This window comes from Rutilus rutilus (assembly GCF_951802725.1).
Source record: "Rutilus rutilus genome assembly, chromosome: 1".
In the NCBI taxonomy this organism is placed as follows: Eukaryota; Metazoa; Chordata; class Actinopteri; order Cypriniformes; family Leuciscidae; genus Rutilus; species Rutilus rutilus.
The window spans coordinates 60575624-60590295 of NC_140209.1; the positions used below are offsets into that span (position 1 = coordinate 60575624).

At 35.9% G+C, this 14672-nt stretch overlaps 2 long non-coding RNA genes across 2 annotated transcripts; one reads left to right on the forward strand and one right to left on the reverse strand.

Moving 5' to 3' along the window:
* The first annotated feature begins 1434 nt into the window (after positions 1–1434).
* Positions 1435–4775, forward strand: LOC311296585. The gene is made up of 5 exons (XR_014628626.1): positions 1435–1811; positions 2481–2582; positions 3292–3414; positions 3569–3684; positions 4371–4775. It is a non-coding gene; the product is annotated as an uncharacterized lncRNA (long non-coding RNA).
* A 1757-nt stretch (positions 4776–6532) lies between these two features.
* Positions 6533–9772, reverse strand: LOC311296667. Its single transcript, XR_014628656.1, has 3 exons — positions 9309–9772; positions 7777–7878; positions 6533–7141 (listed from the first exon to the last, which is right to left on the reverse strand). It is a non-coding gene; the product is annotated as an uncharacterized lncRNA (long non-coding RNA).
* Between the last annotated feature and the right edge of the window lie 4900 nt (positions 9773–14672).

The window sequence follows — 14672 nt, forward strand, 5'->3', positions numbered from 1 at the left end:
AAACATACTCAAATAATCTGTTTTAGAACTTTGAAAAAAGGTCTGAGCTAAGTTCTGTCATCAGCATGATTGGGTTTAACTCGCTCCCAGAAGCATCCCTCAACTCGCTCCCTCAAACACCAGCCGCTGAACGCAAGATCACATTACAGCATTTATTGCATTTATTCTGCACACTCTGAGACGCAAATAATAAAAGAGCCACAGCACTGCAGCAACTTCCATTTTTATTGCAGATATTTTGTGGCAATTTCCCAGGAAGTGGACTTGGATGCCTGGAAACTTTGATACAAATGCTTTGGGACTGTCCAGATGTGTAAAACTGGTTTCACTTTATTTTGATGGTCCCTTTAACACATTCTGTTGACTATAAGTAACATTGCACCTACATGCCTACTAACTCTCATTAGAGTGTTAGTAGAGTATTAGTAGACTGGTAGGGTTCGGGTTAGAATAAGTTTACATGTAGTTGCACAGTTGCTTATAGTCAGTAGATTGTCTGCTGGACCATCACAATAAAGAGTTAGCAGATAATAATCATACAGTCTACTAATACTCTACAACCTGGTCTCACAGGATTCCGTGAAATGTCCACGTGCCCTTAACTCAAAATCCGTGGAGCCATCACGGAATCGCCCCAAATTCCGTGATGCGGCCACGGTTATTACTCCAATGCAAGTCAATGACATTGACCTTCCGTGGTCCACACACGGATACCCGTTTCAATGACGGAGTACAGATCTCACTCAATCGACGTGCTTTCTCATTTGGAAACGCAACATTTGAAGTATTTGTGAACTTTTCCAACATCAAATGCCATAATGACGTTAACCTGACTGTTATTGAAGCTATTGCATTGTCCTGTCATCATAAAATTTCGGTTTGTTTCAGTTAGCCTAACCAAAGTCCCGTGATGGCACCACGGACCTCAACAACCTGACCTCACTCATGGACGTTGTAATGTTGCTGGCTTGTTTAGGAACTTATAAGCTTTAGGTCGACTGTGTTGCAATGGCATGTAATTAACTTGACATTTTGTCTCGTCCTGTCATCATAAAATCCAGTTTGATGGCGTTTTACACCTATTGCTTGCTTGGCTATAGTCAGATCTAAAATCTGTGATAGGAGCACGGAGTGAGTCTGTGGTGAGACCACGGATAACTCCAACGCGCAAGTCAATGACACTCATCTTCCGTGGTCCACACACGGATACCCGTTTCAATGACAGAGAACAGATCTCACTCAATGGACGTGCTTTCTCATTTGGAAACACAACATTTTAAGTATTTATTTATTTTCCAACACCAAATACCATAAAGACTTTAACCTCTCTGTTATTGTAGCTATTGCATTGTCCAGCCATCATAAAATCCAGTTTGATGGCGTTTTACACCTATTGTTCGCTTGGCTATATAGTCAGATCTAAAATCTGTGATAGGAGCACGGATTGAGTCTGTAGTGAGACCACGGATAACTCCAACGTTCGTGATATGGTCACGTAATTTAATCTATTGATTCGTGCCACGGACACGTTTATTTCGTAATTTTTCGTCTTTCGTGATTACAGCTCGATTATTTCTGCCTGTCGGCTGCAGCAGAGAAGCTGTTTAATCAACATTTATTCACGAGATCTTATCGTGGTTTATGTATTTTTTTAATGTTATTATTTCTGTCTTATTGCCAGGGAAGCTGGATTGTTTTGCTGTTTATTGATATTTTTAAAATGATATTTTATTAGTAGGAAATCGCGCTGAAGAAGTCTCGTTCCGAACACATCGCGATATTTGGCATCAGTTCACGTGTGTCAGCTGTTGGTAAGTAGTAAATAAATACCTAAATACGCTGTCCTAATAATGTGTGATATAATGTCTTTTCTGTTTGTCGATATTAATCTGCCAAATATATCTGCCATTTCCACGGAGACTTTGCGTTTCATTGCTTTCTAATTCAAAATATATGATTAAACACTGCCTGTCACGTGACGTGCTATAGGCTTAGATATTCATATCAGATTAAAAATAGTACAATTAGTTCCAAAGTTGTATTTGTAGTAGAAGCACAGTAAAAACAACACTTACCATGCTTTTACCACAGTAACATTAGTTTTACTGTGATAAGTGTAGTAAAAAGACAGTAATCACAAAACTTACCATGCTTTTACCACACTATTGGTAGTTTTAATGTGATACTTATTGTAAATGCACAGTAACCACAACACTTACCATGCTTTTACCACAGTAACCCTAGTTTTACTGTGATAGGGTGTGGTAAAAGGACAGTAACCACAAAACTTACCATGCTTTTACCTCTGTATTGATAGTTTTAAAGTGAAATTTGTTGTAAATGCATATTAACCACAACACTTGCCATGCTTTTAACGCTTTATAATGTAACATCCAATATTTGTAAGGTAAATCAGTACTTTTTCCTTTAAATAATCCTATATATTATACATAATTATATTTTCTTTTCTCTTTTTTCAGCTGAAAAGACCTAAAGGGCCTTTCGGACTCAGTCAGCCCATTATTGTTTGAGGAGAAGTAAACGGAGGAGACGGAAAGCTGCAAAGGCAAATATTCACAATGGTATGTATGTGTTGGTTTTAACCCTAAATCAAACATTTTATCAAGCATTTGTTGTTTCTTAAAACTTTTCTCACAAAACCCATAGCCCAATCAGTACAAACATAGTCTGAAAGTCTTAATAATTCACAAGATTTAACAAGTTGTCAAATTCGTACGATACTCGTACATATTTGTATACTCGTACACAATCCTGCAGCTTTTACTCCTAGTGCTGTCATTGGCTACTGCCTCAATTCCTGTACATATTTATCGCGATATTTGTAAATCAGTTGCGCCACTTCTTGGAAAGTTGTCGGATATCACACACACTGTCAGAAAGTTTATATTAATTGCAAATTGGTCCCCGTCTGTTCATGTTCCAGTGATACATGATGTCTCTCCACACCTCATAACCTACCTCTGTTTGCAAGAGTGGAAAAGCTTATCTGACTTGTCACATGACATCAGATACTCGATTATTTTGTCATAATCAGAATGTTACACTGCTGATAACTGTCCCGTTTGCATGTAAATCATTTTCATATGATTATTGCTTGCTATTAAAGACATACTTTTATTCATAGAAATGCCCACATATCAGTGAACTTATAACATAAAAATGCTTTTAACATTTAATTATGCAACACTCTTTACAGAAAACGTATCATACAGTTATAAACTGACTATTTGCAAGTAATGTATTAAAATTACCTTCCTTTCTGTTTTGCAGGATTGCTTAGTCCTTTTTTTTTAAAGCTCTACAATATCAAACTCAACAGCTCTTTTAGGAGCCAACCCTCACAAGAGCTACTAGTGAGTCGCAGCGAATCTTGCCGTGATCAGCCCTTCACAGGTGAAGTTTCTAGAATATTGCAATCAGTATTTACTCATCAAATGTTCTCTCCTGAATCATATGGTAAATTAACTTATTTAATACTGTCTTAATTTATGTTTCAGGAACAATAGTAATTGCACATAGAGTAAGTCGCGACTTTCTTGTTTTACAGCAGAGAAGGAAGACCAGTCCTTATATCAACGCAAGCTAATCGAATAAGTCCTTTGTTTCGGGTGAGGAAGGAACATCTGGTGCCCAAAGAAGACAGAAAAGTGAGCGAGTCCATTGGTATGTCTTGAATTGAAACAATGCTGTAAAATGTAGTACATAATTTGATGTTGACAATTTTACATTGTACAGGTTATCACTTGGTTTTTGATCATGTGAAGCTCTTGAAACAAGTGACAGAAGATTATGTTGTCTGGAAAGAAATCAAGCATCACTGGCAAAGGCTCAAAAGAGACAATGTCTTTCTTAAAAATCTTTTAAAATAGGTTGCTGTTGATATGGGTAAAACAGTTTTTGTTCAGTACTTAGCTTATATTATGTGCTCCAATATATATATATATATATATATATATATATATATATATATATATATATATATATATATATATATATATATATATATAAATAATACTTCAATGTGTATATTATATAATGTACTGACTGCTGCTTTGCAAATTTATGTAAGGAACAGGCAACTCTGGCCCTTTGCATTCTACTTTTTGAGGTTAGTTAAGAGTTAACCTCCAACCCTAATCAAGCACATCTGAAAATTTTAACCAAAGTCTTCAGGTTTATTTCTAGACAATAGGCAGGAGGGTTTGAGGTCGGAGCTAAATCTGCAGCACAGTGGATGCTGAGGGCCAGAGTAAACCATCACTGCTTTAAATAATGCAGAACATAAGCTGACCCGACTGGCCATTAAACAACTTTATTTGAATGGTTTCTGTTTTCTGTTTTACTTTAAGACCAGGACTGGAGAACGCCTGACAATGGGATGTTGAGACGACTTCTTCTGGTTGAGAAAAAGCTACACCACATCAGTGATCACATCTTCTGTTCTTCAACTGAACAAACTGTTTAGACGAGGAAGAAGAACACGAACATGATAGAGACGTACAGGGAAGAGCAAGAAACCAGTTTAGCTGTGATAATGAATCATTATTTTCCAACACAATATCAAATCTGTTTTCTGTAGGTGACTGAATATGATTCTCTGGCACTAATTTTATGGCTTCAGCAGCTGTGAATGGACTATTATGATGTTAATGTATTTTTGAAGACACATTTTTATTTATCTTGAATCTCATTTGTCTTTATGCTACTTTATTAACTTTATTCTGTGTCCTCCAATAAAGTGTTGTTTAATAAAATATGGTGACTATTGTGTATTGAAAGTGGTGTTTGGTACAGTAAATAGACATTTTTATTTGAGAAATTTTAATTTCTTATTTCTTTAGTTTAATTAATTAAAAAATAACTAGGCCTACATATAATTAATAACTTATAAATTACTACATATAATTAATGACCATGATTCTTTTACTTGGGACATAAAAAAATGTAGATCTGGTTAATGATATTTGGGACAACAATGCAACAAAAGTTGCACATACTTGCATGTATGCCAGTTTGCAGTGAAATAAAAGGAAGCTATGTGAATAACAAGAGGCTACAGTGGGCTATCTTGCTATAAATACTTAACGCTTAATTGAAGATGATCCATGTTGATCATTCTAGCACATCTACAACTGCTTTTTGAATGAAAGCATATATCACTGATGTCAGGCATATAAGCAGCAATCAGAGGGGGTGAAAAGGAAATGTTGGCACTGTTTTTTTGTTGTTTTACTGAATGGTGCATTACCCTTGTTTAATAGCAATAGTGTGTGTAGATCTGTGTAGATTGTATGGCCCAGCAATGGCCCCCAGAAGAGCAAATCGGCAGGACGACTGCTTATGCTATGTATAATAAATAATGTTGGCCACAGTTTTCAGATATATATGGAAAGCTGGCATAAAGGTTATTTTTAAAGTGCTCACAGTAAAATATCAAATTTCAGCCTGTCCCTCATATATGTCATAAAGGTTTGCGCAATGAAGATATCCAGTTGTCCATTAAATATATAATTTATTTAACATTTATTGTTTTATTACTAAACGTTTTATACTACATTACCCACATATCTCTGTCATTCTATCAGTGGAACAGGAAGCATTGTTCTGTAGTTCATTGAAATGTGCAGACATGCTTAGGGTTAGGGTTAGGATCTCGGTAAAGGAGTAATTTCTCACATTATAGAGACACTTTATAGTTAGCTTAATGTATAACTAATGTAATAATAACACCAAACCATACTTTGTAACATGAAGCGCCAGTTTATATGGGTTAAACGATTGTCCAATCACAGCGAGTTCTGCGATAAAGTCACAGCCAATACAAACCCAGCTGAATAAATGCGTCACACTTACATGCCCATTTATGGCAAATGATGACAGATCTCTTCTGGTTCCGGCTGCAGGGATAGATACCTTAAATATTTAATTAAGGCTGTTAAACATGTATTATTTCTAATTAAATTCTAAAACTCATATTTAAAAACAAAAGACTCTTTGTGTGGTTACCGTCCAAAAACGAGTTCACATGATCAATGACACAAATTTGCTTATTTGATTAGACTGATGCATAAATACATTTGAAAGAGAAACTTTTTTCTAAGCAAAGGCCTACAGCAGGAGTAGTTTTGCAGTATTTTAATTAAAGATAATTGCATGTAGGCCTACTAAAGTGCTTCTAACATTTACAGTGTATGTATAGTCAAAGATACAGTATATCAATTATATTCAAATAAATGTAACAAAAGCACAATGAATGGACACAATTTTGAAAGCTTATTCCAATATTTAATGTCAAACTGTTTAAAGACACATGTAGCGCCAAAACTACTGCACAACAGTATAAAAATCAGTTAATTTAAAATATCCAGATACAGGGGCAATCTATTATAGTGACACATACATTAACGTTCAAAAAATTGCTATGATGAAGTTATATACCAAACTTGGTTGGTTGACAAACCAAAAGATGAGATTCAACTTTGTTATGTGAAAATACATTTGTTTCGTCGCTTTAAAGAACAAATAGGCAAAAACATAAGCACAACATTTTACATTCTCAACTTTCATTCTATATCCTTGTGATTATTGGTCACTTTTATTGTAACTATGCAATAAATATGTCCTTTAGCAAAACACCTGATGAGCACTGACCCTTTTTTATAAAGGCATTAGGCAGAAATCAAGTACAGTTTATGAAGCTGAAAAGAGAAAACAAAATGCTTTAACAATATGGAAAAAGATAAATCACTATATTCAATATTGGTTCTGCATATATCAAAGAGATCCTGAGGAGGAGTGGGACTCCACATGAAGACTTTCAGAAACTGTGACAGAGCAAAGGGTGCACCTCGCTGGACACATCCTACGCATGCCCAAACAACAACACCCAAACACAGTGATGAAGTGGACACCACCAGGAGGATGCAGGAGACAGGGAAGACCAAGGAAGACACAGAGACAGATGTTTCATGAAGACCTGAAGAATGTCAGTGTCCCATGGGAAGATGTGGAGAACTTGGCCATGGATCGAATACGTTGGAGGACACTTGTTGCCCAATGTGCCCAGCACAGCACTTGATGATGACGTTGTGAGTTTATCCATAACTGTGGGATATGTTTTCTGTAAAGAGTGTTGCATAATTAAATGTTAAAAGCATTTTTATGTTATAAGTTCACTGATATGTGGGCATTTCTATGAATAAAAGTATGTCTTTAATAGCAAGCAATAATCATATGAAAATGATTTACATGCAAACGGGACAGTTATCAGCAGTGTAACATTCTGATTATGACAAAATAATCGAGTATCTGATGTCATGTGACAAGTCAGATAAGCTTTTCCACTCTTGCAAACAGAGGTAGGTTATGAGGTGTGGAGAGACATCATGTATCACTGGAACATGAACAGACGGGGACCAATTTGCAATTAATATAAACTTTCTGACAGTGTGTGTGATATCCGACAACTTTCCAAGAAGTGGCGCAACTGATTTACAAATATCGCGATAAATATGTACAGGAATTGAGGCAGTAGCCAATGACAGCACTAGGAGTAAAAGCTGCAGGATTGTGTACGAGTATACAAATATGTACGAGTATCGTACGAATTTGACAACTTGTTAAATCTTGTGAATTATTAAGACTTTCAGACTATGTTTGTACTGATTGGGCTATGGGTTTTGTGAGAAAAGTTTTAAGAAACAACAAATGCTTGATAAAATGTTTGATTTAGGGTTAAAACCAACACATACATACCATTGTGAATATTTGCCTTTGCAGCTTTCCGTCTCCTCCGTTTACTTCTCCTCAAACAATAATGGGCTGACTGAGTCCGAAAGGCCCTTTAGGTCTTTTCAGCTGAAAAAAGAGAAAAGAAAATATAATTATGTATAATATATAGGATTATTTAAAGGAAAAAGTACTGATTTACCTTACAAATATTGGATGTTACATTATAAAGCGTTAAAAGCATGGCAAGTGTTGTGGTTAATATGCATTTACAACAAATATCACTTTAAAACTATCAATACAGAGGTAAAAGCATGGTAAGTTTTGTGGTTACTGTCCTTTTACCACACTGTAAAAAATTATCGTAATTTTAACGGTAAAAGACTGTAAAAATGCTACAGTGAAAAACTGTTAATTGGTTAACAGAAAGTTTCCGTACTATATACGGTAAATAACTGTGATAGATCTAACGGTACATTTAATGTAATTTTACTGTAACATACCGTTAAATTTACAGTTTTTGAAAGTGAAAAAACAACTCATTGTATCATTTACAGTGAAAAACCGTAAATTGACATTCCCACAATTCCCTGTGACACTTCACATTTGAGGTATTTTTGTTGAAATAACTATGTTTGTTTCTTCATAGTTTTCTTCGTTTTTTCTAATCAGTTATGTACATTAGGGGTTTATGTTACATTTAATGTTGTTAAATTAATGTTTATTGCATTTTTAAAATTTCATGTGTTACCATGATGGTGTTTAATGTTTGTGTGAATGACACTGTGCAGCTTCTATATATTAGTATTAACTCTCTTGTGGAAGAACTGCTTAAATTGAGCTTTGATTGATCATGTGACTCTCATCACTGCTGTGATTGGTGGTTATCAATATAAAAAACAGATATTAATACTTCAATAGGATGGTAAATTAACATTGTATCATATTACCGAAATCCAATGTTAAATATACAGTTTTTTTCCGTAAAAACAACGGGAAGAAAGACCATTTTTTTACAGTATTTTTCCGTTTTTTAACAGGAATTTTCTGGCGCCCCAGCTGCCAGAAAATTACCGTTTTTTTACGGGTTTTTTTTTTACAGTGACCACACCCTATCACAGTAAAACTAGGGTTACTGTGGTAAAAGCATGGTAAGTGTTGTGGTTACTGTGCATTTACAATAAGTATCACATTAAAACTACCAATAGTGTGGTAAAAGCATGGTAAGTTTTGTGATTACTGTCTTTTTACTACACTTATCACAGTAAAACTAATGTTACTGTGGTAAAAGCATGGTAAGTGTTGTTTTTACTGTGCTTCTACTACAAATACAACTTTGGAACTAATTGTACTATTTTTAATCTGATATGAATATCTAAGCCTATAGCACGTCACTTGACAGGCAGTGTTTAATCATATATTTTGAATTAGAAAGCAATGAAACGCAAAGTCTCCGTGGAAATGGCAGATATATTTGGCAGATTAATATCGACAAACAGAAAAGACATTATATCACACATTATTAGGACATCGTATTTAGGTATTTATTTACTACTTACCAACAGCTGACACACGTGAACTGATGCCAAATATCGCGATGTGTTCGGAACGAGACTTCTTCAGCGCGATTTCCTACTAATAAAATATCATTTTAAAAATATCAATAAACAGCAAAACAATCCAGCTTCCCTGGCAATAAGACCGAAATAATAACATTAAAAAAAATACATAAACCACGATAAGATCTCGTGAATAAATGTTGATTAAACAGCTTCTCTGCTGCAGCCGACAGGCAGAAATAATCGAGCTGTAATCACGAAAGACGAAAAATTACGAAATAAACGTGTCCGTGGCACGAATCAATAGATTAAATTACGTGACCATATCACGAACGTTGGAGTTATCCGTGGTCTCACCACAGACTCAATCCGTGCTCCTATCACAGATTTTAGATCTGACTATATAGCCAAGCGAGCAATAGGTGTAAAACGCCATCAAACTGGATTTTATGATGGCTGGACAATGCAATAGCTACAATAACAGAGAGGTTAAAGTCTTTATGGTATTTGGTGTTGGAAAATAAATAAATACTTAAAATGTTGTGTTTCCAAATGAGAAAGCACGTCCATTGAGTGAGATCTGTTCTCTGTCATTGAAACGGGTATCCGTGTGTGGACCACGGAAGATGAGTGTCATTGACTTGCGCGTTGGAGTTATCCGTGGTCTCACCACAGACTCACTCCGTGCTCCTATCACAGATTTTAGATCTGACTATAGCCAAGCGAGCAATAGGTGTAAAACGCCATCAAACTGGATTTTATGATGACAGGACGAGACAAAATGTCAAGTTAATTACATGCCATTGCAACACAGTCGACCTAAAGCTTATAAGTTCCTAAACAAGCCAGCAACATTACAACGTCCATGAGTGAGGTCAGGTTGTTGAGGTCCGTGGAGCCATCACGGGACTTTGGTTAGGCTAACTGAAACAAACCGAAATTTTATGATGACAGGACAATGCAATAGCTTCAATAACAGTCAGGTTAACGTCATTATGGCATTTGATGTTGGAAAAGTTCACAAATACTTCAAATGTTGCGTTTCCAAATGAGAAAGCACGTCGATTGAGTGAGATCTGTACTCCGTCATTGAAACGGGTATCCGTGTGTGGACCACGGAAGGTCAATGTCATTGACTTGCATTGGAGTAATATCCGTGGCCGCACCACGGAATTTGGGGCGATTCCGTGATGGCTCCACGGATTTTGAGTTAAGGGCACGTGGACATTTCACGGAATCCTGTGAGACCAGGTTGGTTAGTTGACATGTAGTTGCAAAGTTACTTATAGTCCACAGAATGTTCAAAAGGGACCATCAAAATAAAGTGTTACCGCAAAACTTTTGAGATATGGTGCTTGACATTTTGTACAAGGCTATAAGGATTTGTTTTCCCAAAAATCTTGATAATTTATTGATGAATGACAATTCTCAATTTGAGAAGGTATGGAAATTTTGGCCAGCTGCCATGACTGCTGCAAAGAAACTACTAGTTCACTGTTGGAAAACTCCTCATGACCTTTCTACTAAGTTACCTTTCACCTTTGTTTATATAGCGCTTTTTACAATACAGATTTTTTCAAAGCAGTATTACAGTGAACAGGAAAATAATGTGCGTACAGCAGATCTAGAAGAAAATAGCACCACAGTCCAGCTGAAGTAAGTTCAGTGATGGTTCTTTTGTTGTAAAAAAAGTTTTTAATTGAGTTATTTCATATAGTGGAGAAAACAGTTCTGTCATCATCCAGTTCAGTTTAGTTCTCATATAATCATGTGAATGCTGGCACATCAATAATATTGTTGAATATTAAGTGTCCCCAACTAAGAAAGCCAAAAGCCAAAGCAAAGCATTGGCTAAATTCTTTATTGGAGATCTTATATCTGTGCAGACTCATTACGCTAAACATGTAACTTTGTCTATGTGAAAGAATTGGATGTCTACAGTCAAGGAAATTGAGGATATTTAATCTACAGCTACTACTTCTGTTGTTGTTATTATTATTACTGTTTTTATTTTATTTATTCTTTATCTGTGTGTTTATTTTATTGTATCCCATTGTCCCCAAGTCCTGTAGTAGTGTAATGAGTTTGGTGAGGGAAGTGGGGAGGTTATGGGGGTAATAGTGGTCAAATATGTTTTCTTTCTTTTATTGCAAAATGTTCTGCATGCTTTAAAAACAAAACAAACAACAACAACAACAAAAAAACACTAAATTACACCAAAATAATTTTGTTTTATTTCCTTCCTTTATCTTATCCTAGTGCTTCAGTGAAAAGAGAAGAGGGAAAACATCACAGAGGTGGACAATGGAGGAAAAGAAAAGAAACGAAGGAATCTTTCAGCAGAAGACTTTATAATTTGTAGCCATCAGTATTCAGGCTGAGAGACAGACAACAGATGACTCCATCACACACTCCACTGCCCCTTACAGCTCCACAATCAGCACTGTCATGCGGGTTAGTGTTTGTGAGGGGCTGTCAACCTGCCTCGATGCACATCACTGTCTTTCATCTGCATAAAAAGGACAAGGGCAGCACTTCCTGATAATGGGAAAGGCATACATTTGACTTCTGCCACACACAGCAGCAGTATGGCATACAAATATTAATGGCTTGAACTCTTAGAAATATCCTAAGATCTGGACATTTTGTTGTGCACAATGTTAAAGATCACTGCAAGATTGTTTGTGTCATACAAGGAATCAAGGTTTGCCCTTGCTGGTCAAAGCTGTATCTACACCATCTGGCTCTAAACAACTTTCTTAAATTTTTACACAAAGACAAATATTTCAGTGCATTATAGTAGATGATATGGCAGTGACTGACTGCATTATGTTGTAAAATAAGACTATATAGTGACGAAGTATGTTTGTCAGTGCTGAGGAAGGTGAATCATACAACAAATTAATGCTCCACAACATTTACTTAAAATGCACAGATGGGCAGTTTTCTATTATAGACATTAGCAGAGCCCTGGGCCCGGTGCTTTCCATTCTGTTCAATCTAATTATTTTTGAAGACACTCCATGAGCTTCACACACACCGTCACTGACCAATGTTCCATAACCGGAGCCAAATGTCAGCGCTCCTCACCAAACAATGGCTCTGTAATTAATTACCTGTCAAAGGCCAGTCATTTAGCTTCACAACACAACAATGCAAATGTTTCATCAAATCCTTATAAAGTTCACTGGTTGTCTTTCCTTTCATCCCTATGGGTGCCTTGACCTTCTGATACATGGTGTACACTATACAGACTTTTATACTGTAAGTCATTTGAACTATTCAGAGTGCTAAACCATACTAATACTACTGTGGTTTTTATATAAAGTGTGTGTGTCTGTGTGGTCCTGATTGTGGGGGGAAAGAAATGTCCTCATAAGAATAGTAATACCAGTCATTTTTGACCATGTGGGCACATTTATGTGGTTCCCATGGAAAAACTGAAAATGTAAAGATGCAGAAAGTTTTCTGTGATGGGTAGATTTAGGGGTAGGGTTAGGGTTATGGGATAGAATATTCAGTTTGTAGAGTATAAAAAGTCCCCATAAAACATGGAAGCCCGACATGTGTGTTTGTATAGGATAACATAAAATCAGAATGGCTACCGCTCATAAACACCTCAATCAATTCGACTGAGCTTGATTTGAATGAATTTCGATCTGTGTAGATTGACCTGAAACCTGAAATCTTATTAGTAAGGGGGAAAAAGCATTTACGTAAATGCCCGAATCTGACTTAACCCCAGTGTTAAATTAACTCTCCTCAGAGTTTATTTGAGTTCATACTCAAGAGTGTTTAACACTGAAGCAGTGTTAAAGTGAATTCGATAATTAAGTGATTAATTAGCTGATGATTGACCATTAGTGAAGACAACTGATGATAACAAGCAGAATCACTGAAGGAAAGAGTCACGTTAAATGTCACTATTATGGTGACCAGTGTTTGTTTTAGTTGGGCTCTTGAAGAATAATAAAATCCCTCTGATTATTTTAAAAATTGCCAGATCTGCTGTAATCAATAAGGAAAACCTAACTCAGAGATTAGGCTATAAATGAGTTTAGTGATTCAGAACACATGATGACTATGGCAATTCATAGCCAACAACACCTGATCACATTTTCTCTGGGCTTGACAAAATCTAGTGTTATAAAGTCAAGGGTCAAGAGTCCTACTAAAGCAAACACTGACCACCATAATGATGACCCAAAATGGTGACTCTTTCCTTCAGTGATTCTGCTTGTTATAATCAGGTGTCTTCACTAATGGTCAATCATTATTCAATTAATCACTTAATTATCTCATTAAGTTTAACACTGCTTCAGAGTTAATTTTAACACTTTTAAGTGTGGACTCAAATTAACTCTAAGGAGAGTTAAATTAACACTGGGGTTTTTGCTGTGTATATTTGATGTCCTACAAACATATTGTACGTTGTTTTACATCAACAAACTGGCTAGTAGAAAAGGCATAGTTTTTTTAGCAAATATTGTGACTTTATAAATAAAGTTGCTAGTTATGAGCTCAGAATTGTGAGAAATAAAGTCAGAACTGCGGGATATAAACTCGCAATTTTGAGAAAAAAAAAAAAAGTCTGAATTGTGAGATTTGTCACACGGTTGAAAACTAGATTAAATAAAAGTTCTGGATCTAATTGTAGACAGTCGTTGTATTAAACACAAACGCAAAAGAAACAAACCACTCAGGCAACTATCAAAAATATGAATTGAACAACTGGTTAAATGTGATGAGATCAGACAAAGAACTGAACAAAACACAGGGTTTAAATAACCGAGCAAACTATTCAAGAAAACGAGACACAGGTGCATAATCAATCAAGCAACGAAAAACCAAAGAAATAGACTAAAACCAAGGAAACCAAACTAAGGGGTTGTTTACACTACAATGTTTTCAACTAGAAAACGTAAAACTTTTTATGCATTTTGGCCGTTCGTTGGATGCCTGAAAACGCAAACTTTTGAGTTTTTGAAAACGGTCTCCGTTTAAACAACAAAAATGTGAATCTCTGAAGATGATGATTTCATGCACATGCATATTACGTGTTCAGTCTATAGTGTTTCATCGCCATCTAATGGCCTGGCAGCAGAATACAGTGTTTTTAGTCATTTTCGCAGATCTGTGTGAATGGCATTTTGACAACGGGGTCGTCTGTACACGGAAAACTCAAAGGGGAAACTTCTCCGCTTTAAGCATTTCGTTGTTGTGTAGACATATCCTAAAACACATGATAACCCACCCAAAACAGACACAAACCCAGATAACCCATTACAAGATAAAAAGTTGCAAGTAACTGTTTTTATTTTTCTTATAGTCCATGGTGGAGACGAGCCATGTAAGCTGGTTTGC